Raw genomic sequence first — 27,873 nt, forward strand, 5'->3', positions numbered from 1 at the left:
ATCTTGATGCCGGAAAAAAAATTTCAAACAAAACGAAAAAAAAAAATTTGCTTCCCCCCGCTTCCCCCCGATTGGTTACTTCCCCATTGATCCTGCCCATATATATATATATATATATATATATATATATATATATATATATATATATATATATATATATATATATATATGACTTTTGTACATAATTAATACACTATGTATATTGTGAATATGTTATATGAATATTACATGATTAATAATATGTAATATATTATATATAACTACGAGTTGAAATTTTAACTGCTATGTTAACATTATTATCATTATTTTATTATAATATTCGTATCATTAATATTATTATATAAAGTATATAAATAGGAAATTCGATAGGTATAAGTTGATATATTGTTAATATTATTATTATCATTAATAAAAAATAGTGAATTTATAACTAATAATATTAATGGTACCAATAATAATATTAATATTGTTATTATTATGATCTGTATTAAAATCAGTGTTAGAAATATTATTATTATCTGTAGATAGTATATAGATATGAAAGTTGATATATATATAAATTGATATAGTATTATAATTTATAATATTGTTATTAATAATATTATTATGGTACATTTTATAGTAATTACTATCATTATCATTAGTAATCATAGTATTATTAGTACTACTATACTTGTATTATTCTTTATTAATTCTTAATGATGACGATATTAATGAACTCAGATAATTGCTAAAAGTTTAGAATTAGGACGATTTGATGAACACTAATGATAAAATCATAGGTTAATTAATATAAATATGTAGATTGGTTATGTGTTCTGCATAAAGAAAGAGCACAAATGATGGGTTCTGAATAAAGAAATACCACTGATGGGTGGGTTCTGCATACAGATTATGTATGATGGCATATATATTTAAAATTATCATCATACATATAGGCTGAGTCCCTTTATTTTTACATCTGTTTATGTATGTTGGCGTGTCTATCTTAGCTATATGCGTTGGCTTCTGATCATGTACGCGCAGGATGCAGATGTTGAAATGGTTAATGCTACATAAGCAAAGAAAGGGGTTAGTAATTTATCAACGACATTTATCTTGGTGTATCTATTTAGTTAAATTGGTGTTTTCAATGGTTCATGATTTATGTAATTAGTTTAGTTTGTAGGAGATTATGAGGACTGGTATTTGCACTATGTATTAATCGATACACATGAGTTTGGAGATATGGTTATGTATAGGTGATGGATATTCGAGTCTCATAGGTTTAAGGTTGACATGCTATAAGAATTTGAGATAGCTTCAGTATGGGTTTTAGGATCATGAGGTTGCGTAACTTATCTCTCTGTCAGCTACTTAGTTGCATTATAGACTTTTCTATAACTTTTAACGTTTTTAGATGCAAAAGAAGTAAGAAACTAATGTATATTCCTCAAATGTTATTAGTTTGTCTTGCTGGTCAATTGCAATGACTTGAGAATGTAAAGGTAACTAACAACCCACCCATGGAGACTGATGCCCATGAACCATAACAGGTCATTATTATTATTGCCTCTTCAAAATTAAATTTAAAGGATACTTGTATTCTCTTCATGTAATCTGCGAGGTTACAAGTTCATATAAAGGCCAAATTGCATAGTAATGGAACCTACTTTATGTCAGCATCTATTTTACAATATCAGTCTATATTGTTAATAGAGTTTTATAGCATCTTTATAATTGTTAATGGAGTTTTATAGCATCTTTATAAGAGTCTACAGTAGGTTTAGTTGTTCCTGAGAGTTTTTAATTCATAGGTTTAGTTACCATCTTTATATTTTGTCTTTATATTAATGTGATTATATATAATATCTTGAGTCAAATAGTATTTGACATTATATTGCATGATTTCGTGTTTTACGGTTATTATAAAAATGAAGGAGTTGATGAATGCTGGTAGTATTTTAGAACAAATTGAGATACTAATTGAACAAGTTAAAGAAAAAGCTTTTAGTCGGAAAGATATACTTGAAAGGGTCGAGAAATGGATTGGTGCTTGCGAAGAATAATGTTGGCTTGAGGAGTATAACCGTGTTAGTCTACTTTGCTTGATTTTTTTCCTTATATGTTTATATAAATGGGTCACGTCATACGGGTTAAAATTGAATCTTTAGCTGTTACCCAACATTCTTGACCCGCCTATTTTGCAACATCTGTATTTCTTTTATAGCTCTATAATGTCAATCTTTTTGTGTAGGATGATAATCGATATAATGTTGGAAGAGGTTCTCATCTTACACTAAAGTGTGCTGAAATAGCCCATGCTTTTGGTTAATAAACTTCCAGGTAATTGTTGCACTTGCTATTCATTTTAGAAACTGAAAAACTTTGTAAATTCTGCTCCTTTTTAATAAATTTTAACAAATTTTAATGTGAAATCTTAAAACATGAATGGTAGATGCTTTAGTTGTAACAAGAGTTGCATGGGAGAATAAAATAAGTGTTGAAATTACTTTTGATGGGGTAAACTACTTATTTTCTTTAACTACTTTAATTAAATTTAAGTTAATTCCAAAATTATAGTTTACTGAATTGAGCATCACCAACTTCTATCTATTCTTAAGGACTATAAAATATTAAAGCAAGAAATAGAGGAAGAACGAAAATGACAAAGGGTATGATATAATACGATATACATGTTGGTAAGCGGTCTTCAATCCCGAACACTCCATTTGCTGAGTATTATTCTGCTTGTGAAGGTAATCTTGATTATCTATATTTATATACTTGATAGATGGCAAAATGGGTGGGTTGAATGAATTGGGTAACGAGTTAGAACATTGAAATTTGGTAATGTCAGTTAGGTTGCCTTAAAACACTCCATGTTTATATAAAGGTGATGAGTGTGCCATGAGAAACTTTGCAAGGTGCATGTCAATTTTAATAGGAAAATTTACAATTTTAGTAGACTTAATGGAACGGGTAAACCTGTTAGTGATTTAGGGTTTTAAGAAAACAATTTTTCATCAATTATTATCATGTTCATACATATAATAACAACAATTTAAGCGGAAGCGTATTAATTATATTGAATTAAATAAATCACCAAAAACGGATCCATATGATTTATACGGTTAAATAAATAAAAATAACAAGAGAGTTTAAAGATTATACCTTTCTTGTAGAACCGTATTGAAGGAAGAGAAACTAACAATCAAAAGGATGATTGTCGCTAGGGTAGTCCACACTACACTTCGAACAACGTCAAACGGATGTGCTAGTCACGTCGAGTAAATAATCAAGTTATTTTAATAAGCCGTAAACAATACAAAATTGTTTGATTTTTGTATTAGTCGAAAAGAAAAATGGTTGTTGCTCTTCGTCGGAGAGATCAATTGAATATGTGGCTGTGGGTTTGTTTTATGCTTGCTGCAAAGAAACCCAAAAAAAAATATAGCTTTCGTAGGTTTTAATTTTTCGTATATACGATGCCAAAATAAATGACAAGCATATATACTTGTTAAAAGTCGGTTTATGGGTTTTCAAACAGGAAACAAATATATTAATTAATATTCAATTGATTTTAGACTCAAATTCTTTGATTGGCCAACAAGCAATAATATTTAAAATTATTATTTGATACTTATCAAAAGAAAACCATAATTTGGCTTAAACGTAGTCTCACTATAATTTGTAAATAATGAATTAATTAATTAATATATTCATTAACCATTATTTAATTAATATGTTTCGTTACTCGAATAATACATATCAAATATGTTATTAATGACGTCTAGGTGTATATGTATGTGACCCCGAAGGCTCAAATGAATTTAGCCATATAGTTATATGTTGTACCTTGCGCATAAATCCTACAGACTCCCACTTGTGCACGGCACAACACCAATTAACTATACAAACAATGGTTAGCGTCTAGCAACACGCCATTGTCCCCAAATTCATGTGAGGGTAGTTTCTCAGAACTGCTCATAGTAAGTGTTAAATGTCATTTATCCTTTTGTTTCAGATACTTTAGTTAAACTTGAGACATAGATCATCAGTCATTCTCATTTGTTTAACAATTTTGTTTTCTCGATCTTAGAAGTGAATTAGATTACCAAACTAATTAAGTATCATCTCAATTACATTTGGGTGCGGCCACACAAATATCTTATTCATTCATCGAGGAGCTCAAAAGTATCTAACTCCAAACAGGTAGGAGGAACAAATCCTATCTTGCCTACACGTGTCTGTTACGAGCTTCACATTAAACCCAATAATGGCTTTTATAACAGCCTTATTCAGGACAGCGTTTAACCATATCAAAGTATAATGCTCCACACATCGAAACCGGCGTGCATCTCAAGTCGAAGGACATTATGACATAACCACTTGCGAGTTTCACTATTGACGCTGATCCATGCAGTGAAATCTCGAGGGTTGGGTCATTCCAATATTCATCCTATGAATACATGTGAGTTTGATAGTAACACTTTACACCATATCAAACACTCACATTTGTCTTAGTTTGATGTTACTCCCGTATCATCAATCGACAATGGAAAATTTAGAATAAGTCATTATTCATGGATTTAAACATGCAAATATAGAACACAGTAATTATGAATAAAAACGATCATAACACATTATATCAATTCATTACAATAAAAACTGCTTTCATGTTCCAATTATCCAAATACTAAAATTACATAAAACTATTAGCTGGTCTAAGCCCAATGTTCCTAGAATGCTCGACATGCTTAGTACAAGACATTGGCTTTGTGAACGGGTCAGCTATATTGTCTTCTGTTGGAACCTTTTGAATACGTACGTCACCTCTCTCTATAACTTCACGTATGTAGTGAAATTTTCGAAGGATGTGTTTGGCACCACGTAGAACTCCTGGTTCATTTGCTATTACTATAGCACCAGTATTGTCGCAATATATGTCCATGGGATTTTCAATGCTGGGAACAATGCCAAGCCCAGATATGAATTTTCTGATCCAAACAGCTTCCTGAGCAGCTTCAGATGCAGCAATGTATTCTGATTCTGTTGTAGACATCGTTGTAGTGCTTTGCTTCGAGCTTCTCCAGTCGACTGCACCTCCGTTCATAACGAAAACGTAGCCAGATTGTGATCGACTATCATCTCGATCAGTTTCGAAACTAGCATCAGTGTAACACTTTACGCTTAGTTCTTCGAAACCTCCGTAAACTAAGAACATATCTTTAGTATTTCGCAAATACTTCAATATATTCTTTACAGCAGTCCAGTGACAATCACCTGGATTCTGTTGGTATCGACTCGTCATATTGAGAGCGAAAGAAACATCTGGTCTAGTGCACCTCATAGCATACATGATGGATCCAATAGCTGAAGCATATGGAACCCCAGTCATTCGCTTCACCTCTTCGGGTGTAGACGGGGATTGAGTCTTACTCAACACCACATTTGGTTGCATCGGAAGACTACCACGCTTGGAAGCTTCCATCTTAAATCGCTTTAAGATTTTGTCAACATATGCACTTTGACTTAGACCTATTAACTGCTTAGATCTGTCTCTATAGATCTTGATTCCTAGGATATACGCTGCATCTCCCAGATCTTTCATGGAGAAACATTTTCTAAGCCAGGACTTAACGTATTGTAGCGTTGGAATATGATTTCCCATGAGTAATATGTCATCAACATATAAGATCAGAAAGACTTTAACGCTCCCACTAGCTCTCATGTACACACAGGGTTGGTCAAGGTTTTTTGAGAAACCAAACTCTTTGATTTTCTCATCAAACTTCTTGTTCCAACTCCTTGATGCTTGCTTTAATCCATAAATGGATTTCTGAAGCTTGCATACTTTATTAGGACACTTAGGATTCACAAACCCTTCAGGTTGCACCATTTATACGTCCTCGCTAAGGTGACCATTTAGGAATGCGGTTTTGACATCCATTTACCAAATCTCATAGTCATAGTACGCTGCTATAGCTACGAGTATCCTAATAGCTTTAATGTCCGCCACTGGAGAAAAGGTCTCTTCATAATCAACCCCGTAGGTTTGAGTATAACCTTTTGCTACCAAGCGGGCCTTAAAGGTGTGTACATTTCCATCCATGTCGGTCTTCTTCTTGAAGATCCATTTACACCCAACAGGTTTGATGTTTGGTGGGAGATCAATCAAGTGCCAAACTTGATTATCTTTCATGGATTGCATCTCTTCATTCATAGCATCTTGCCATTTATCAGATTCAGGATCTGACAATGCAGCTTTGTAATTAGCGGGTTCGCCCAGATCCCCTAATTCTAAGTCCTCCATCGTAACCATAAGGTTTAACCTTTCAGGTGGACGAGAGGTTCTATTAGATCTACGAATGAGACATGCTTCGTCCTGTGCCTCGACAATTTCATGTTGAGGCTCAGTACAAATTTCTCTAGTGCCTACAGAAGATAATGTATCTTGTTCTTGAATTTTTTCAAGATCTACAGTGCTCCCACTTGCTTCCTGTAAGAGGAGACTCTTCTCCAAAAACTCAGCATATCTAGCAGTGAAAACCTTGTTTTCTGCTGGATAGTAGAAGTAGTATCCCATCGTTTCCTTTAGGTATCCTACAAAGATACACTTGATAGTTCTGGACTCAAGTTTGTTCGGTGTATCACGCTTCACGTGAGCCTCACAACCCCAGACCTTCAAGTAAGACAGATTTGGGACCTTCCCATGCCATATTTCATATGGTGTCTTGTTTACCTTCTTGGTTGGAACCATGTTGAGAATGCGTGCAGCAGACTCTAGAGCATATCCCCAAAAGGATGCTGGTAGAGTTGTTAGACTCATCATTGATCGGACCATGTCAAGCAAAGTTCGATTTCTCCTTTCTGACACCCCATTATGCTGAGGTGTGTAAGGAGGAGTAAATTGTGAGACAATCCCACAATCTCTCAGATGATCTAAAAACTCTTGATTCATATATTCGCCTCCACGGTCGGACCGTAGAACCTTAATGGTCTTTTCGAGTTGATTTTCTACTTCATTTTGAAATGCTTTGAACGTTTCAAATACTTCATGTTTATGTTTAATCAAGTAAACATAACCATATCTACTGAAATCATCAGTAAAAGTAACGAAATAGGTAGCTCCATCTCTAGACATTGTTCTAAATGGGCCACATACATCAGTATGAATGAGTCCAAGTAGATCACTCGCCCTTTCAACCTGGTGGGTAAAGGGTTTCTTTGTCATTTTTCCAGATAAACAAGATTCGCATATGTCAAACGACTCATTTCCGGTTGATTCAAGAAGCCCATCGAGTTGCAGCTTTGTTATGCGTTTCTTGTTTATATGACCAAGACGACAATGCCATAGATATGTGGAATTCAAATCATGCTTGAATTTCTTAGAGCTACAGTTAAATATAGAACTTTCGTTTGGAACAAGATTATGCATGTCAATTTCAAAAATACCATCTCTAGGAATAGCATTAAAATAAAAAATATTATCCTTAGAAACCGAAATACCATAATCTGTGAATACATGATTAAAACCATTATCCTTCAAACGAGAAACTGAAATAACACCTCTAGTAATAGAAGGTGCATAATGACAATTATCTAAAATAAGAATAAGTCCACTTGGGAGGATGAGCTCATAGCTTCCTATAGCTTCGACAGCTGCACGATCGCCATTGCCAACGTACAGATCCAAAGCCCCCTTATTCAGCTTTCGAATTTTCCTAAGTCCCTGCATATCATTACAAATATGAGTACCACAACCAGTGTCATACACCCAAGTTTTATTAGGAAAATTATAGAGTTCTATAACGAAGGTACCTGAAGTGCTGGTCGAACCAGCCTTTCCCTTCTTCAACTCTTCCAAGTAAAGCACATAGTTTCATCTCCAATGACCAATCTGGCCACAATGGTGACAAGCCATGTTCTTTGCGGGATGCTCTTTCTTTGCTGGTGGTGGAATTTTCTTCTTAGGTGTGTAAGCTTTCTTACTCTTTCCTTTTCCCTTTCCACTAGCAGCTTGCGGCTTTCTTTTCTGGATTTTACGTTCCTTTATGGTTAAGACTGCAGGAGTCTTCTTTGGTAGCTGATGTCTTAGCAGAGGGGTACGAAATAGTTTATATTTTACTAGGAAAAACTATTAAATACGATACAATTTTACACAAGATATTTATTTATTTATAGAATGGATATACTTAAACCTTGCTACAACACTTATAGGCAGTGTACCTAGTAGTGTAGTTTTTAGTAAGTCCGGTTCGTTCCACAGGGAAATCTTTAAACAAAGCTTAACGCTATATTAGTTTACTTTTATAAAAATACAAACATATATATAAGTAATATTATTATTATAAAGGGGGGTTTTTACCGTTTAATGACCGGTTTGTCGATTTTAAAACTTTAGTCGCAGTTAAAACCTAATGTAAAATATAAAATAAATACAAGACTTAAATTAAATCGTAAAGTAAATAACGATAATGAAATTGCGAATAATAAAAGTGCGATAAAATAAACTTACGATAATTAAAAAGTACGATAATTAAAAGTGCGATTAAATAACAATAAATAAAAGTGCGATAATTAGAAGTGCAATTAAATATAAAATAAAGGAAATTAAATATGAAATAAAAGAATTATGCTTATTTAAACTTCCGTAATCACGATGTTTGACGTGTTGATTTTAGTTTTATGCCCATGGGTTAATCGTCCTTTGTCCTGGATTATTTAATCTGTCCGTCTGGTTTTTGTCCATAACAGTCCATCAGTCATAAATATAAAGTGCGAGTGTCCTCGTCAAATTATTATTATACCCGAAGTTAAATATTCCAACTAATTGGGGATTCGAATTGTAACAAGGTTTTAATACTTTGTTTAATGAATACACCAGGTTATCGACTGCGTGTAAACCAAGGTTTTACTACTTTGTTAACAATTACACCAATTACCCTTGAATGTAATTTCACCCCTGTTTTAATTATTCTAGTGGCTATTAATCCATTCCCGTGTCTGGTTAAATGAACGATTATTCGTACATATAAATACCCCGCCCATCGTGTCCGATCGAGTGTATATGGTAATTTATAGGGACGCCCAATTGTAAATCTTTATATTAACATTAACAAACTATCATTTAGTTAAACAAATATAAAGCCCATTAATAGCCCATAGTCTAATTTCCACAAGTGTCGTTCTTTTGTCCAAACCCCAATTATGGTACAAAGCCCAATTACCCAATTTTAGTAATTAGCCCAACATCATGATTACTTCGTTTTAAATAAGCATAATAATAACTTAGCTACGAGACATTAATATAAAAAGGTTGAACATAACTTACAATGATTAAAAATAGCATAGCGTTACACGGACAGAATTTCGACTTACACCCTTACAATATTCGCTAACATACCCTTATTATTAGAATTATAATTAAAATTAAAATATAAATTATATATATATATATCGTTTAAATATGATAAGAGAAGAAAAAGATTATGAATTGTGATCAGAATTCGGTTGGCTTTATAGGGATTTTCGATTTTCGGGGCTCCGCGACTCGCGGTGAAATCCTCTTCAAACTCCGCGAGTCGCGGAGAATGAATTTACAGCTCAGTCCTTGGAGTCTTTCTCTGCCGACGGTTTTTATTTATAAATATAATATATATATAATTAATATAATTAATTATATATTATATTATATTTATATGCATAGTTAACTTGTAATTTTTAGTCCGTTGCGTCGAGCGTTGAGAGTTGACTCTGGTCCCGGTTCCGAATTTTCGAACGTCCTTGCGTACAATTTAATATCTTGTACTTTACGTTTTGAATCTTGTACTCTTGTAATTTTGAGACGTTTCTTATCAATAATTGGAACCTTTTTGATTGTCTTTTGTACTTTTGAGCTTTTTGGTTGTTTGCGTCTTCAATTCGTCGAATCTGTCTTTTGTCTTCACCTTTTATTATTTAAACGAATATCACTTGTAAATAGAACAATTGCAACTAAAAGCTTGTCTTTCTTGAGGAATAATGATATGAAATATATGTTCGTTTTTAGCATTATCAAATATTCCCACACTTGAGCGTTGCTTGTCCTCAAGCAATATTGTCTTGAAATACTAGAATCACTTCTTTATTCTTCACACTTTGTACATCAGTGATTTCTCTACGGCGGTATAAACAATGGTAGTAACGATATGGTTTACAGTCCCACATGACTATAAAAATTTAGATCCATTAAGGAAATTGGATCTTTATGAAAACATTTGATCTTTTGAAAAATTAAATCTAGTTTTTACCCTAGATAAGTTTTCCGGGATAACCCTTTATCGGTATTTGCAAAATATTTTTGTGGGTTTGGTGGGTTTCAGATTTGAAAATTTTAGCTCAACACTTATGGTTTTGTGTTACCCACTTGCTAACCTTGTATTAGGAAAGCAACACGTCCAGTTTACTTGTTCCGTATATTACCTTTCGGCAAACTACCGTCCGGTTGTAAAGGAAAGCGTTGAACAAGCAACTGTTAAGGCAATGTCCCGTGACATGCTTTTGATTATGGTCTATAACGTGTCGGACGCAATTACTATCCTTTGTAGGAGCAATAGTAAAGCTCACCCTTATAATTTTTCGGTCTGGCACAAGGTCCTGTCTTCGACCATGCTATGCAACCACCGTTCTTACGGTTGACACCCGATTTAGTTCGGGTGACCTAATGAATTCCAGGTGAATTCCTAGGATTTTACGTTCAATGGTAATGAACGCATTGAAAATAGGGTTTTCAGAAAACAAATCGGTTTGTAATTTTGATCAAAATATTTTCTCGTTCAAGCTCGAGTTTAGATATCATTGAATTCCATGAGTTTGAATTCTCAATCTTTAAGGTCAATCTCTAGGATTGAGTAATATCAGTCTTAAAAGCTGATTTTTAATCTTTAAGGAGATTATCCTTTCTGGGGATCTGATTCATTAGTCTTATCCAGCTAATTTTCATGGTGCCCCCCATTGTACAAGATAAATCCTTCTCATGGTTAGGATAAATCTGACCACATGGCGACCCTGTTTAATGCTGAGGTCCGTGGATTTCCTGCTGATTTTAGTGATGACTTTTCTAGATTTTTCGTCAACCTACAGCTGGTCTGGACGACAACTTCATGACCTAAATCAAGAAGCGCGTGTCTTTTTCGGAAGACTTTACTTCCTTTTAATGATGGAATTGATTCATCATGTAGATCCATCTCTTCTTTTCTTTCATCGGGTAAAACAGTTTAATTTAGTCCAAAGCAAAAGTATTTTCAGTTATTTGTTACAGATATATGTGACATATGTTTAAGATAACTTGGTAAATTTTCCCACACTTGGCTTTTATTTTCCTTTTTATCGTCCTCTATTCCATTTTAAATGAATTTTAACATTTTAGTTTGTTTCTCAATTTATGTCCTTTCCGAGGTAGCAATAATTTCGGTGTTAAAACCTAGTTTTATCGCTCATAAATATGTATAAACATGATTTTGAATTCATTTAATTGAAAATTTTGAAAAATTTTACTAGAATTGGGTAGTCAGTATATAAGACTAGGGCTGTTCTTTTTTATCAGAGAGCACTAGATTCTAATACAACTACTGCTTTACTAGTATTTTTAATGGTAACCAAGTGTATAAAGTAAAAATTTTTCAAATCCGAAAGAATTTAACCCCTTCCCACACTTAAGATCTTGCAATGCCCTCATTTGCAAGAAATCAGGAATAATTTAAATTATTGAGGGTGATTTGTGTGAAAATGATTAAATTTTTACCAAAGTTTCCAAATATATTGGCGTTTGTTTGCTGAATGATAAATGGTGCACATCATTTGTTCATTCCGTCTTGTTGTTATTTCACATATATTTTGCATCTTGTCGTCAAAATTAGTTGCTTTTACTGAACTTAATGCCAGTCTTTGAAAATGCGTTGTTTTACCCTGTTGTGTACATAAGATAAACTGCAAACATATATACATATTTTTGAAGTTTGGTATATTACCCCACATTCAAAAATTATTAAAATCTAAGAATAAAAGTTAGACAATTATAAAAATGATTACAATATTAACAAAAGTATTAAACGTATCAATAATTACAAATTACAAAAAAAAAAAAAAAATAATAAGTAAACTAAGGATGATATTGGTACCAATAGGGGTTCCAGGCATAACCATAGGTGCTATAGAATGCTTCGGCAGGGTCATACGTAGGATACGGTGGCTGCATCTCTATAGACCAAGGAGGGAAGATGGGTTTCGGTGTAGGAATATAGTTTCTACCTATATGTTGGCAATGAGCTATGATTTGGTTCTGATGAACTTGCCAATCTTCAAATGCTCTCTGTCTAGCATTTTCGTATTCCTGAGAAGCTATAAACCTATGCATTTCTTGCATCTCATTCCCCCCTCCTACATTACCTTGCTGCTGGTTTCTCTCCACCTGTGGATGTCTACCATGGTATCGTACTGCGGCATTATTTCGCCTCTTCAAAACTTTCGCACCATGGTATACATTTAAACCTATAGTATCGCGGGGTTCCGGTTCTTCTACTAATAATCCCCCCCGACTTATATCCACACCGAGATATTCACCAATCAAAGTAATAAAAATACCACCTCCTATTATGCTATGTGGTCGCATCCCCCGAACCATAGCTGATAAATAATAACCCACACAATATGGTATACTTACAGCGCTTTGTGGGTATCGAATACACATATGGTAAAACAAATCCTGTTCATTTACTTTTTCCTTGTTTTTACCCCTTTGTGTAATCGAATTAGCTAAAAACCTATGTATCACTCTTAATTCGGCTCTATCTATATCCAAATAAGAGTAATTTCCCCCTTTGAAACGGTGATGGCTTGTCATTTGACTCCACACACCGTGTGTATCAAAATTCTCATCTATCTTTCTACCGTTTAGTATCAATCCTCTACAATCGGCAGACGCTAACTCCTCAGGCGTATATATACGTAAAGCCTGAGCCATGTCCAGTAAAGACATGTGGCGCATCGAACCGCCTAACAAAAATCTAATAAAAGAACGATCGGTTAAACTAGCTACCCGATCATTCAACTCTATACTACATAACAATTCTTCACACCATACTTTATATACAGGTCTACGTATGGTGAATAAACATACCCAGTCATTAAAAGTAGAATTACCATACCTCTGTACAAGTAATTCCCTAATTGGCCCGGCTAATTCTACAGCTTCTAAGGGTCCCCATTCTATGACCCTCGGTACCTCAACAACCTTAGAATGAAGAGTATGCAAACCCCTTTGATATTTTGGATAATCTATCCAAAGTCTGTCAAATCTCAGGTTCGGGTGTAACTCTTCCAAGTGCATATCGGAAAAGGTCATGACTGGATGAGGTATATCCTGCTTGTAGTAGTTATCCACCTCCTGTTGTTCCAAATTCTCAGCAGGAGCATTGCGGGCTTGGGATGAAGATTCACCCCTTTCATTCTGCAAAACACATCAAACGCAAATTTTGTGCATCCAAATATGCATTAGTGTCAGCAAAATCATCAATCAAAATAATTACAATGACATTATCAATTTATATCAAACTTAAGCTCATTTTCACATTTTTATCAAATCTACACTTTTTCAAATAAGCATATACGAAAATGTTCGCCAAGTTCATAAGCATTCAACTCAAATAACATGTCAAAATAATCATTACTAGCAATTAAACAAGTCTCAAATGGCATTATCTTTCAAAAATCAAGTTCATGAATTTTAGACTTGAAAAAGTCCACTTTAATTCTCAAAATCATGTTTAGGCTCAAAGTTTGGATCATTTAACTACCTAAACATGTTACACTACTTAATTTAGCAACAATTCATGACAAAAATCGGCCATAACCTGTTTATATCAAAAAGCCCCAAATTGCTCAAGAACACAAACCCTAGATTACTCAAAATTTGAAGTTTAAGGCTTCTAATCATGTTAAACAGCATCAATCTAGGTTATACAAGCATAATACATAAACAATTTAAGCCTAATTACACTAAAAAGCATCAAAATCAAATTGGAAAAAAATTGCTCAAGAACATCAAATTTTGAATTAAATGGTGTTTAGGTGTAGAAATTTACCGTTTTTCTTGAGTAATTCTTAGATAGCATCCTTCTCAACATGATTTTAGCAAAAGATTTGGTGATTAACGGTTAAAAATTGTGATTTTTGGGGTTTTTTCTCTTGTTTTTCGCAGCTATTTTCGCAGGTTGTTTGAGTTGAGGAGTAAAAAACTGAGCTGTTGCAGCTCTTTATTTTTTTTTTCTGTAATCCGGCCCCTCCGCGAGTCGCGGTGAAATACCCTTCAAACTCCGCGAGTCGCGGAGTTTGTTTGTTTTTTTTTTTTTTTTTTTTATAATCATTAACTTTTGAAACAATTAAGTACTTAATTTTAAAATTTTGTTTCCCTTGTTATTTAGGACGAGGTCGTTTTGGATCGATGTCCTAGTCCGTCCCTCGATAAAATTTTAAAATTTGTCTTTTTGTAGCGATTGTTTTAAAAGCTAAGATTTTTGGGTTTTTTTTATGTTTTTGGCATACTTTAATTCAATAAGATTAAAAATAATGATAATAAAAGTTCTCGTCCCTTCCTTGGGTAAAGCAATTTCGGTTCAAAGACCTAGTCTTCAACTTACGACGAATTTTAAAAATCATATTCTTAACTTAATGAGATAAAGTAAATTTTTGTTTTTAAATTCACACAACTTAAATATAAAATTCAAAATTAATATTAAAAATTCACACCAAACTTAAAATTTGAAATGCATAAAATTAAAAATTCATATTTTAAAAGTTAAAAATTCACACCAATCTTAATTTAAAAATTCATATTATAAATTCACACCAAACTTATATTAATTTTTCAAATATTTACAATTTTAAATATATTGTTTTTACAAAGTTTTCAACATTAATTTAAGATTTAAATATTAATTTTAGAAACATGGTAAAAATAAATTTAAAAATCTTTTTGTCTTTTTATCCCACTTTAATCAATCAAATATTATCAAAAATATGCGCCCCTCTTTTCGGTAAAGTAATTTCGGTTCCAAGACCTAATTTAACTCATGACGAATTTTTGAAATATTTTGGGTTGATTGTTTAAAGATATTTATACCTTAAGAATAAACGTTAAATTTCGCAGTGATGTAATAAATTTTTGAATGATATCAATAATTTCGGTCGCCAAACCTAATTTTATTTAATACCAATTTAATACTTTTTAGCGAACAGATTAGCGTTTATTATCAAAAGGTTAAAAATAAAAATAAAAATAAAAACTGTACAGACATACCTGTGAAATAGATTTCTTAGTTATATGATCTATCCCATTCATAAGATAGTCGGTTTAATTGGTTTTCCATGGCTACATAGGCGTAACCTCGAGCATTCAGTGTCTTTTCTTCTAAACATATGAACGGTCCGTCTCTGCATAAAGTAACAAATTCGGTATTTGAATAGGTTTGATTATTTGAACATTTACCTCCATGTGACCATTTTCCGCATTCGTGACATCGTTCTAAGTGTCGTGCTCTTCTTTTCGCTGCGGATTTTGATTTTCCTTTACCAAATTGTAACTTATTATCTTCGCATCTGGATTCTTTTCTAACTCCGTCCATTCTTTCTCTGATTACTGATACTATTTCACTCGGTAGTATGTCATTATTTCTTATTGTGATCAAAGCGTGTAGCATTAGACCATGGTTTAGTTCACAGGCAGTCTTCATTTTGTAAAAACCTAAAAAAATAAAAATTCAGAATGGGGGGAGAAGACTAGTTCTTTAGGGTCTGCTAGGGAAAGACCATTCGGGTTCCATTTTCGAGAACTACACGAAAACAGACAATCTAACTCTAACAGAAATACATATTATCCTTTAAAGACTTGATTCTCCCCACACTTAGTTAGCTGTGGTGTCGAAATTGTGATTAACTTCGTTGTCGACTTCCATCGGACCATGTATGTAATGTTTAACTCTGTGACCATTAACTTTAAATTCAATCCCATTTGAATTTATTAATTCTATCGTTCCGTATGGGAAAACTCTTTTGACTATGAATGGTCCAGACCATCTTGATTTCAATTTTCCAGGAAATAGCTTGAATCGTGAATTGAAAAGAAGAACTCTGTCTCCTTCTTTAAATTCTTTTGAACTTCTGATTCTTTTATCATGCCATTTCTTCTTTCTTACTTTATAGATTAACGAATTTTCGTATGCTTCATGTCTTAATTCTTCTAATTCATTTAGTTGACTTAATCGTAGACGTCTGGCTTCATGTAAATCAAGATTACATGTCTTCAAAGCCCAAAATGCTTTGTGTTCAATTTCTACTGGAAGATGACATGCTTTTCCATAAACAAGTCTAAAAGGTGTGGTTCCAATTGGAGTTTTGTAGGCTGTTCTAAAAGCCCAGAGTGCATCCTCCAATTTAATGGACCATTCCTTCGAATTTGATCCTACGGTTTTCTCTAGAATACGTTTTAAAGCTCGGTTGGTATTTTCAACTTGTCCACTTGTTTGTGGATGATATGCGGTGGAGATTTTATGAGTTACTCCATATCTTTTAAGAACTTTCTCAAGTTGATTATTACAGAAATGAGTACCCCGATCACTTATTAAAGCTTTCGGTGTTCCAAACCTTGCAAAAAGACGTTTTAAAAAGTTGACTACAACTCGTGCATCGTTAGTTGGGAGAGCTTGTGCTTCCGCCCATTTAGATACATAATCAATGGCTACGAGTATATATAGATTATTATGAGATTTTGGAAATGGACCCATAAAGTCAATACCCCAAATGTCAAATACTTCACATACTTGGATGACATTTTGTGGCATTTCATCACGTTGACTTATTTTTCCGGCCCTTTGACATGCATCACAGGATTTGCAAAGAAGGTGTGCGTCTTTGTAAATTGTAGGCCAATAGAATCCAGCTTCATAAACTTTTCTTGCTGTTAGTTGAGGCCCATAATGCCCTCCTGTTGGTCCTGTGTGACAATGGTTTAAAATTTTACTAGCTTCATCTCCAAATACACATCGGCGTATTATTCCATCGGGACAACTTTTAAACAGATGTGGATCTTCCCAGAAATAGTGTTTTATATCACTGAAGAATTTCTTTCGTCTTTGGTACGATAATCCTTTTTCAAGGAATCCACAAACTAAGTAGTTTGCATAGTCTGCAAACCATGGGATTTCTTTATAATCTATCTTCAATAGATATTCATCAGGAAAGTTGTCTTGTATGGCTGATTCATTTAGAACTTCTAATTCGGGATTTTCAAGACGAGAAAGATGATCAGCGGCGAGATTTTCTGCTCCTCTTTTATCTCGGATTTCAATATCAAACTCTTGTAAGAGTAAGATCCAACGGATTAATCTTGGTTTAGCATCTTGTTTTGAAAATAGGTATCTAAGAGCAGAATGGTCGGTATAGACCACCGTTTTTGCTAGAACGAGATATGATCGAAATTTGTCAAAAGCAAAGACAATAGCAAGGAGTTCTTTTTCAGTAGTTGTATAGTTTGTTTGTGCTCCTTGTAACGTCTTACTAGCATAATATATAGGTTGAAATCGTTTTTCAATCCTTTGTCCTAAAACGGCTCCCATTGCAAAATCACTTACATCGCACATTAGTTCAAATGGTAGATTCCAATTTGGTGTTATCATGATCGCCGCATTAGTGAGTTTTTCTTTAAGAATATTAAAAGATTTGATACACTCATCTGAAAAGATGAATGGCGCATCCTTTTCTAGGAGTTTATTCATAGGAGTGGCAATTTTAGAAAAATCTTTTATGAAACGTCGGTAAAAACCGGCATGCCCTAGAAAACTCCTAACTCCTCTAACATTGGTGGGATGTGAAAGTTTAGCAATTACATCTACTTTAGCTCTATCCACTTCAATTCCTTCTTTTGAAATTTTATGTCCAAGAACGATGCCTTCTTTAACCATGAAATGGCATTTCTCCCAATTAAGTACTAGATTTGATTTTTCGCATCTAATTAGCATTCGTTCCAGATTAACTAGACATGATTTAAATGTATCACCGAAGACTGAAAAGTCATCCATGAATACTTCCATGCATTCTTCTATCATGTCGTGAAAAATCGCCATCATACACCTTTGAAAGGTTGCAGGGGCGTTGCAAAGTCCAAATGGCATGCGTTTGTAAGCAAAAGTACCATAAGGGCACGTGAATGTGGTTTTCTCTTGGTCTTCGGGTGCTATTGGAATTTGAAAATATCCGGAAAATCCATCTAGAAAACAATAGTAGCTATTTCCGGCTAATCTTTCCAACATTTGATCTATGAAAGGTAAGGGAAAGTGATCTTTTCTGGTGGCGTCATTTAATTTTCTATAATCAATACATACACGCCATCCTGTTACAGTCCTAGTAGGAATAAGCTCATTTTTCTCATTTGTGATGACAGTCATGCCACCCTTCTTAGGCACGCATTGAACTGGGCTTACCCATGGACTATCAGAGATTGGATAAATTAAACCTGCATCTAGCAGTTTAATAATCTCTTTCTTAACTACATCTTGCATATTAGGATTTAGTCTTCGTTGGCGTTGCACATACGTTTTATGACCTTCTTCCATAAGGATTTTATGTGTGCAATACGAAGGACTTATTCCTTTAATATCATGAATCTTCCATGCAATGGCTGGTTTATGAGCTTTCAACACAGAAATGAGTTGTGATTTCTCATTTTCAGTAAGAGAAGACGATATTATTACAGGTAATTCAGATTCACCATGTAAATAAGCGTATTCCAAATGGTTTAGAAGTGGCTTTAACTCTAATTTTGGAGGTTCTTCTATCGATGATTTATATCGATATCTGTCTTCTTCTTTTAGCATTTGAATTTCTTCTGTTGTTGGTTCATATCCATTAGCTATTAGTGTAGCTAACATTTCAGCTTCATCAATTGGTTCATTACCTTCTCCTAAAGAACATTCTCCTGTTCCTTGTAATTCTGGAAATTCTTCTAATAATTCTGCATGTGCATCTATAGTTTGAATATAATAACATGTATCATCTGCAGATTGTGGTTGTTGCATTACTCTATCAACTGAAAAGGTAACACTCTCATCCTCTATACTTAGGGTCAGTTTCTTACCGAACACGTCTATCATTGCTTTAGCCGTGTTTAAGAATGGTCTTCCTAATATGAGAGGAACTTGAGAATCTTCTTCCATGTCCAAAACAACAAAATCTACTGGAAATACTAAATTACCAACTTTAACTAGCATGTTCTCCATTATCCCTCTAGGATATTTTATTGATCTATCGGCTAGTTGTATGCTTATTCTGGTTGGTTTCAATTCTCCAAGGTCTAGTTTAGCGTATAGTGAATACGGCATTAGATTTATACTAGCACCTAAGTCTGCCAATGCTTCTATTGAACTAAGACTACCCAGAAAACATGGAATTGTGAAACTTCCTGGATCAGATAATTTTTCTGGTATCTTATTCAACAGCACTGCTGAACAATTAGCATTCATAGTAACAGCCGAGAGTTCTTCCATTTTCTTTCTATTTGAGATTAGATCTTTCAAGAATTTAGCATATCTTGGCATTCCTGAAATCACATCAATGAAAGGAAGATTTACATTTATCTGTTTAAACATATCCAAGAATTTGGATTGCTCGGCTTCAAGTTTCTCTTTCTTCATTTTACTCGGGTAAGGAAGTGGTGGTTGGTATGGTTTAACATAAGGTTTATCCTTAACTGTGTTATTTTCATTAACCTTTTCAACTACCGGTTCTTTTTCCTTATCTTGATCAGGTTGTGGTTCTTGTGGAGTAGGAATAGTTTCATCAGAAGTTACAGGTATTTCAGGTGGTTTAAGTGTTGTACCACTTCTTGTGGTAATGGCTTTAGCTGTTTCATTTCGGGGGTTAGCATTTGTATCACTAGGTAGACTTCCCGGTTTTCTTTCACCTATTAACCTTGCTAGGTTACTTACTTCTTGTTCTAGATTTTGAATAGAAGCTTGTTGATTTCTAAATGATTGAGCATTTTGTTCATTTGTTTGTTTTTGAGATGTGAAAAACTGTGTTTGAGTTTCAACTAGCTTCGTCATCATATCTTCTAAATTCGGCTTTTTATCATCGGTTTGTTGTGGTGGTTTGTTTTGAAAATTAGGTCTTTGCTGATTGTAAGTATTATTGGATACTTGTTGATTGCTAGGACCTTTTTGGTTGTTGTATGGAATATTTCGGTTATAATTCTGGTTTTGATTGTAAATCGGTCTTGGCGGTTGATAATTATTCTGATAATTATTTCCAGGCCTTTGGTTTATGTATGAAATATTCTCTCTTTGTTCCATTGTTAATTCAATACTGAGACAATCTTTTGTCAAATGTGGTCCTCCACACTGCTCACAACTAATTCGTATTGAGTGAATATCCTTAGTCATCTTTTCCATTCGTCTCTCCACAGCATCTATCTTTGCGGAAATGGAATCTAAGTCATGGCTAGAATCGGCTCTAGCTGCTTTAGATGATCTAATGATATCTTTTTCTTGGTGCCACTCATGTGAGTGGGAAGCAGTGTTATCAATAATTTTGTAAGCATCAGTTTCGGTTTTCTTCATAATAGAACCACCAGCTGCTATATCTATGTCTTTTCTTGTAGTGATGTCGCATCCTTGGTAGAATATTTGTACTATTTGACAGGTGTCTAAACCATGTTGCGGACATCCTCTTAACAACTTTCCATATCTTGTCCACGCCTCATATAGAGTTTCATTTGGTTTCTGTGTAAACATAACAATTTCTGCTTGAAGTCTTACGGCTTTAGATGCAGGAAAGAATTGTTTAAGAAATTTGTCAACTAAAACGTCCCATGTATCGATCGCCCCTTCAGGTAACGATTCCAACCAATCTTTGGCTTCTCCCTTTAAAGTCCAGGGAAATAACATGAGATATATCTGTTCATCCTCCACTTCTCGGATTTTAAATAGTGTGCAGATCCTATTAAAGGTACGTAGATGTTCATTAGGATCTTCCTTCGGCGCACCACTAAATTGGCATTGATTAGTCACCATATGTAGAATTTGTCCTTTGATTTCATAATCTGGCGCATTAATGTCTGGATGAGTAATTGCGTGACCTTGGCCAGTGCGTTTAGCTCTCATTCGGTCTTCCATACTTAAAGGTTCCAGATTCTCCATAATTGAATTTGTTGAATCGGTATCACTAGATGATTCTGATTTAATGGTTCGTTCCTCAACAATCTCTGTTTGAATGATTAGTGGTTCCGGAGGAAAGTTTAATGGTTCAGGATCTACGAACCGTTCCTGAATATTTTCCGGATTCTCAATTGTGATGTTGGGTTCAAAAAATGGATTATCGGAAATTTGAACTGAAGTACTTGGTCGACTGGATGACGATTCTAAAGAAAAATCAACGGCGGTTATATTTGCTAAATGTCTTGATCTAGTTACAGGTGGTGAACGTACAAAAGGTGGTGAACGTCTTGCTCGGTGCATTCACTGAATATCCTATTAGTTTTTAAAAGGAAAGAAAAATTATAATAAGTTATCCAATCAATAGACTTTTCTGATTTTGCCCACGTTTCGAATAGCCAAAAGATGCAGCAGAGGGGCAGGATTCTTTTGGTCTCAATATAATTGAGGACTGTTTGGCTCCAATAACCCGGTCCACGTACAAATCCAACTATTACTACGAACCAGAAAATTTTGATGTCTATTAATTTAACCACTTAAAATAAATTTTCGTAATTTTAAGAAATTTAGATAAGAAGTAGAATAAAAATCTATGTCCTAAAACTAGAATAGCGAGAAATAAGAAAGAAAAAGAGTTCGTCGAAAAAGGTCGAAAAAGAAAAAAAATGGTTGAAAAATAAAAGGTGACGGAAAAATAAAAGAAACTTATCAAAACTTAAAAATACTTGACCAACCTAACCTTATTACTACAACTAACTTAAAATTATAATCGCAAATTGAGATTACTAATTGGAATGATAATTGGTACATAGTAAAAGGTGTCTAAAAATATTAAAGCTTACAGGAAAAACTAAATCCCAAATGGAAATAACTTAAAAAGAAACTAAAACTTAAAAAGGCGTCGCAAAATTCTAAAGCACCTAAATCTTAGTCTAAAGAAAAAACACTTAAGGAATTCTACGGCAAAGCCTAAAAATCTAGAAGTAAAAATAACTATAGCAAAAACTAAGTTTAAAATTAAATATGAGCTAAAAATACAAATATTACGCTACAACGATTAAAAAGGGACAAAATATAAAAATATATAAAAAGTTGTAAAAAGTACAATTTTTATAAAAATATTATTTTTATATTATTTATTTAATAAAACTACTAATTTTACAATTTAATTAAACTTATTTAAACTAAAAATACAAATTAATTAAAAAGTAAAAGTTAAAATAAGACTAATAATAATAATAATAATTATTAGGGTTAAATAATAATAATAATTAATTAATACCCGTAATTAATGCTGGTTTAGGGTTTTTTGTCGCCTGTCAGAAAGTCTCCGCGAGTCGCGGCAATTAAAGCATCAAACCCCGCGAGTCGCGGGGTTCCAGAATTCAGCTGACAGGTTTAAATATTCGACGCGTTTTTTCTTTATTTATTTTTTTTTTATTTTCTGTTTTCTGTTTTTTCTATAAATAAAAGATATTTAATAAAACTTATATTTTTATAAATTAAAATAAAAATAAAGAAACTTATAAAACTTAAATATTTAACAAAATCTTAAAAAATACTTATATTTTTGTTTTTCTTTTTATATTTTTGAATAATTAAAACGTATTTTTACAAAAACGAATTTTTAATAGAAGTAAGCTAAATTTTTATTTTTTTTATTATTAGCGTTGCGCTTTCGGCCTTTAGAAATTTCCCCGGCAGCGGCGCCAAAAATACTTGATGTCTTAGCAGAGGGGTACGAAATATTTTATATTTTACTAGGAAAAACTATTAAATACGATACAATTTTACACAAGATATTTATTTATTTATAGAATGGATATACTTAAACCTTGCTACAACACTTATAGGCAGTGTACCTAATCGTAAAGTAGTGTAGTTTTTAGTAAGTCCGGTTCGTTCCACAGGGAAATCTTTAAACAAAGCTTAACGCTATATTAGTTTACTTTTATAAAAATACAAACATATATATAAGTAATATTATTATTATAAAGGGGGGTTTTTACCGTTTAATGACCGGTTTGTCGATTTTAAAACTTTAGTCGCAGTTAAAACCTAATGTAAAATATAAAATAAATACAAGACTTAAATTAAATCGTAAAGTAAATAACGATAATGAAATTGCGAATAATAAAAGTGCGATAAAATAAACTTACGATAATTAAAAAGTACGATAATTAAAAGTGCGATTAAATAACAATAAATAAAAGTGCGATAATTAGAAGTGCAATTAAATATAAAATAAAGGAAATTAAATATGAAATAAAAGAATTATGCTTATTTAAACTTCCGTAATCACGATGTTTGACGTGTTGATTTTAGTTTTATGCCCATGGGTTAATCGTCCTTTGTCCTGGATTATTTAATCTGTCTCTGGTTTTTGTCCATAACAGTCCATCAGTCATAAATATAAAGTGCGAGTGTCCTCGTCAAATTATTATTATACCCGAAGTTAAATATTCCAACTAATTGGGGATTCGAATTGTAACAAGGTTTTAATACTTTGTTTAATGAATACACCAGGTTATCGACTGCGTGTAAACCAAGGTTTTACTACTTTGTTAACAATTACACCAATTACCCTTGAATGTAATTTCACCCCTGTTTTAATTATTCTAGTGGCTATTAATCCATTCCCGTGTCTGGTTAAATGAACGATTATTCGTACATATAAATACCCCGCCCATCGTGTCCGATCGAGTGTATATGGTAATTTATAGGGACGCTCAATTGTAAATCTTTATATTAACATTAACAAACTATCATTTAGTTAAACAAATATAAAGCCCATTAATAGCCCATAGTCTAATTTCCACAAGTGTCGTTCTTTTGTCCAAACCCCAATTATGGTACAAAGCCCAATTACCCAATTTTAGTAATTAGCCCAACATCATGATTACTTCGTTTTAAATAAGCATAATAATAACTTAGCTACGAGACATTAATATAAAAAGGTTGAACATAACTTACAATTATTAAAAATAGCGTAGCGTTACACGGACAGAATTTCGACTTACACCCTTCCAATATTCGCTAACATACCCTTATTATTAGAATTATAATTAAAATTAAAATATAAATTATATATATATATATATCGTTTACGTATGATAAGAGAAGAAAAAGATTATGAATTGTGATCAGAATTCGGTTGGCTTTATAGGGATTTTCGATTTTTGGGGCTCCGCGACTCGCGGTGAAATCCTCTTCAAACTCCGCGAGTCGCGGAGAATGAATTTACAGCTCAGTCCTTGGAGTCTTTCTCTGCCGACGGTTTTTATTTATAAATATAATATATATATAATTAATATAATTAATTATATATTATATTATATTTATATGCATAGTTAACTTGTAATTTTTAGTCCGTTGCGTCGAGCGTTGAGAGTTGACTCTGGTCCCAGTTCCGGATTTTCGAACGTCCTTGCGTACAATTTAATATCTTGTACTTTACGTTTTGAATCTTGTACTCTTGTAATTTTGAGACGTTTCTTATCAATAATTGGAACCTTTTTGATTGTCTTTTGTACTTTTGAGCTTTTTGGTTGTTTGCGTCTTCAATTCGTCGAATCTGTCTTTTGTCTTCACCTTTTATTATTTAAACGAATATCACTTGTAAATAGAACAATTGCAACTAAAAGATTGTCTTTCTTGAGGAATAATGCTATGAAATATATGTTCGTTTTTAGCATTATCAGTAGCCCCTTTTCAGCTTGCTTAATCATTGCATGTAGCTCAGGAATGGTTTTTCCCATGCTATGCATATTGCAATTCATTACAAATCCATCATAGTCCTTGGATAGTGAAGTAAGTATCAAGTGCACTCCAAGAACTGGTGGCATAGCATAACCTAGGTGCTCCAATTAATCCAGATAGCCTTTCATCTTCAAGACATATTGGCTAACTGGCTGCCCCAACTCATGTTTGCAAGCGTGAAACGCTTTCACAGTTTCAAACAATTCCTGTTCTGCCTGTTGTTGGAACATCGTCTTGAGTTCCTCAATCATGTCATATGCATTGTAGTCCATTAAGTTCCTTTGGAGCTCAGAGGTCATGCTAGCAAGCATAAGACATGCTACTTCAAGTTGTTCGTTATACTGCTTAGTATAAGCATTACGAACAGTAGCACTAGCAGTTTCAGGTGGGGCTTCAGGTAAAGGATTTTCCAGATGGTGCAACTTCCTTTCAGACTTTAAGACAATCTGAAGGTTTCGATACCAGTCAATGAAGTTGTTACCATTCAATTTTTCCTTCTCAAGGATTGACCTTATGGTCATGTTGTTTACGGATTGAATTGCGTTTATTGTCATCTACAAAATAAACAAGGTTCTTTTAGTATCTTTAATAATTATCCTTTTATAAATTAACTACCCATGTTTTAAAAAATCTAATAAAACTTTTAATTTACGTAAAAGGCTAAGATCCACATTGTACTTCCACCATCACATCAGTTGATCTGCTAGCAATGGTGGATTCAATCGGTAGGTGGCGGGCACCAATTACATTACAAGTGCAACTCTTAGATCTTTATGGGACTCATGACATTTAGTGTCTAACACTAGTGTCATGCTGGCATGTTTAGTCCCATCCTTGCCTCGGGTTGCGGTCTCACCTCTCAACTCGATTAAGTCATCCAATTATGAAACATGTGAAAATTTATCTAGGTCTCACGCATAGATAATGATCACCTCATGACTATAATTCAACTAGGTCTCACGCATAGTCAAAAAATAACGATAAGTGTTTCAAACGAATTGGACGACATGACTTAAAATTTTACGGGTATATTATACAATTTTAATAATTTATAGAAAAATTGTGTTACGAATATCACATGCATAATATTCGCCACACAAGTTAAAAACGTTTTAACTTGATTTTAGTTATGTTTTGATTTTTGTTGTCACATGGCAAATTATACACAATCACATAACATATAAAATCCAACCAAACAAAATAAAACATAATAAGTATGTGCATAGCCTCAACCGATGAAAATCCTATGTTTGGTCTCACGAGCCATTATGAGAACCAAGCGGTCAACTAAAGGGACAATCACAAAAGTAAACCTTAGAAGCTCCCACTTGCGTCAAGATCTCATGATGACCAAGTGTCCTCCTTCACCGCATCTCTCTCAGCTTTTGTCCATTGACTTTACTACAAGTGTGTCTTGATGGCCAAATTCCGTTCACTTCAAGTCTTTAATCCCATCATGGAGGTTACATTTATTAAAAAAATAAAATACAACTAATCTAGAATTGTAAATTACATAATTGGCTCAAAACGGCCTCTCAAAATAAAAGATTAAATTACATCCATAAATGGCCACAAAACAATGGCATCCAAACAACCATAAACATTCAAGATCACAACACATACACACGGTCTAGGTTTTCATCGGCTATGCACAATTAAATCATCATAATAATAACATGATCATGACAATAATTATGGCTTGCTCCATGGCACAAGATGCATGTCTTGGCCATGAATAAAAAAAAAACATACAAATATATATACACAAGCCATTTAATTAATAACAACCACACATGAATATACTAACCGTATAAAAACATAAGAGGCTCTTAATACCACTGTTAGTGATTTAGGGTTTTAAGAAAACGATTTTTCATCAATTATTATCATGTTCATACATATAATAACAACAATTTAAGCGGAAGCGTATTAATTATATTGAATTAAATAAATCACCAAAAACGGATCCATATGATTTATACGGTTAAATAAATAAAAATAACAAGAGAGTTTAAAGATTATACCTTTCTTGTAGAACCGGATTGAAGGAAGAGAAACTAACAATCAAAAGGATGATTGTTGCTAGGGTAGTCCACACTACACTTCGAACAACGTCAAACGGATGTGCTAGTCCCGTCGAGTAAATAATCAAGTTATTTTAATAAGCCGTAAATAATACAAAATTGTTTGATTTTTGTATTAGCCGAAAAGAAAAATGGTTGTTGCTCTTCGTCGGAAAGATCAATTGAATATGTGGCTGTGGGTTTGTTTTATGCTTGCTGCAAAGAAACCCAAAAAAAATATAGCTTTCGTAGGTTTTAATTTTTCGTATATACGATGCCAAAATAAATGACAAGAATATATACTTGTTAAAAGTCGGTTTATGGGTTTTCAAACAGGAAACAAATATATTAATTAATATTCAATTGATTTTAGACTCAAATTCTTTGATTGGCCAACAAGCAATAATATTTAAAATTATTATTTGATACTTATCAAAAGAAAACCATAATTTGGCTTAAACGTAGTCTCACTATAATTTGTAAATAATGAATTAATTAATTAATATATTAATTAACCATTATTTAATTAATATGTTTCGTTACTCGAATAATACATATCAAATATGTTATTAATGACGTCTAGGTGTATATGTGTGTGACTCCGAAGGCTCAAATGAATTTAGCCATATAGTTATATGTTTTACTTTGCGCATAAATCCTACAAAACCAATAAATAGACTTTATATTGATAATATGATCGATTATAATGAAATAGTCAAATGCTAATTTTGGTTATGTTTGTTATGTAGGCTCATAAAGTGCGTCAAAAGAGTTTAACGGATATGCGAAGGATATTGAAAGTAAAAACAAGGTTACTTCAGAGTTGA

At 33.2% G+C, this 27,873-nt stretch overlaps 1 long non-coding RNA gene across 1 annotated transcript; it reads left to right on the forward strand.

Annotated features, from left to right (window-relative positions):
- Positions 1-2,435: 2,435 nt before the first annotated feature.
- On the forward strand, positions 2,436-27,873 carry LOC139856896 (uncharacterized). The gene is made up of 3 exons (XR_011762212.1): positions 2,436-2,502; positions 2,604-2,738; positions 27,796-27,873. It is a non-coding gene; the product is annotated as an uncharacterized lncRNA (long non-coding RNA).

Source organism: Rutidosis leptorrhynchoides, chromosome 7 (assembly GCF_046630445.1).
Source record: "Rutidosis leptorrhynchoides isolate AG116_Rl617_1_P2 chromosome 7, CSIRO_AGI_Rlap_v1, whole genome shotgun sequence".
Taxonomy (NCBI): Eukaryota; Viridiplantae; Streptophyta; class Magnoliopsida; order Asterales; family Asteraceae; genus Rutidosis; species Rutidosis leptorrhynchoides.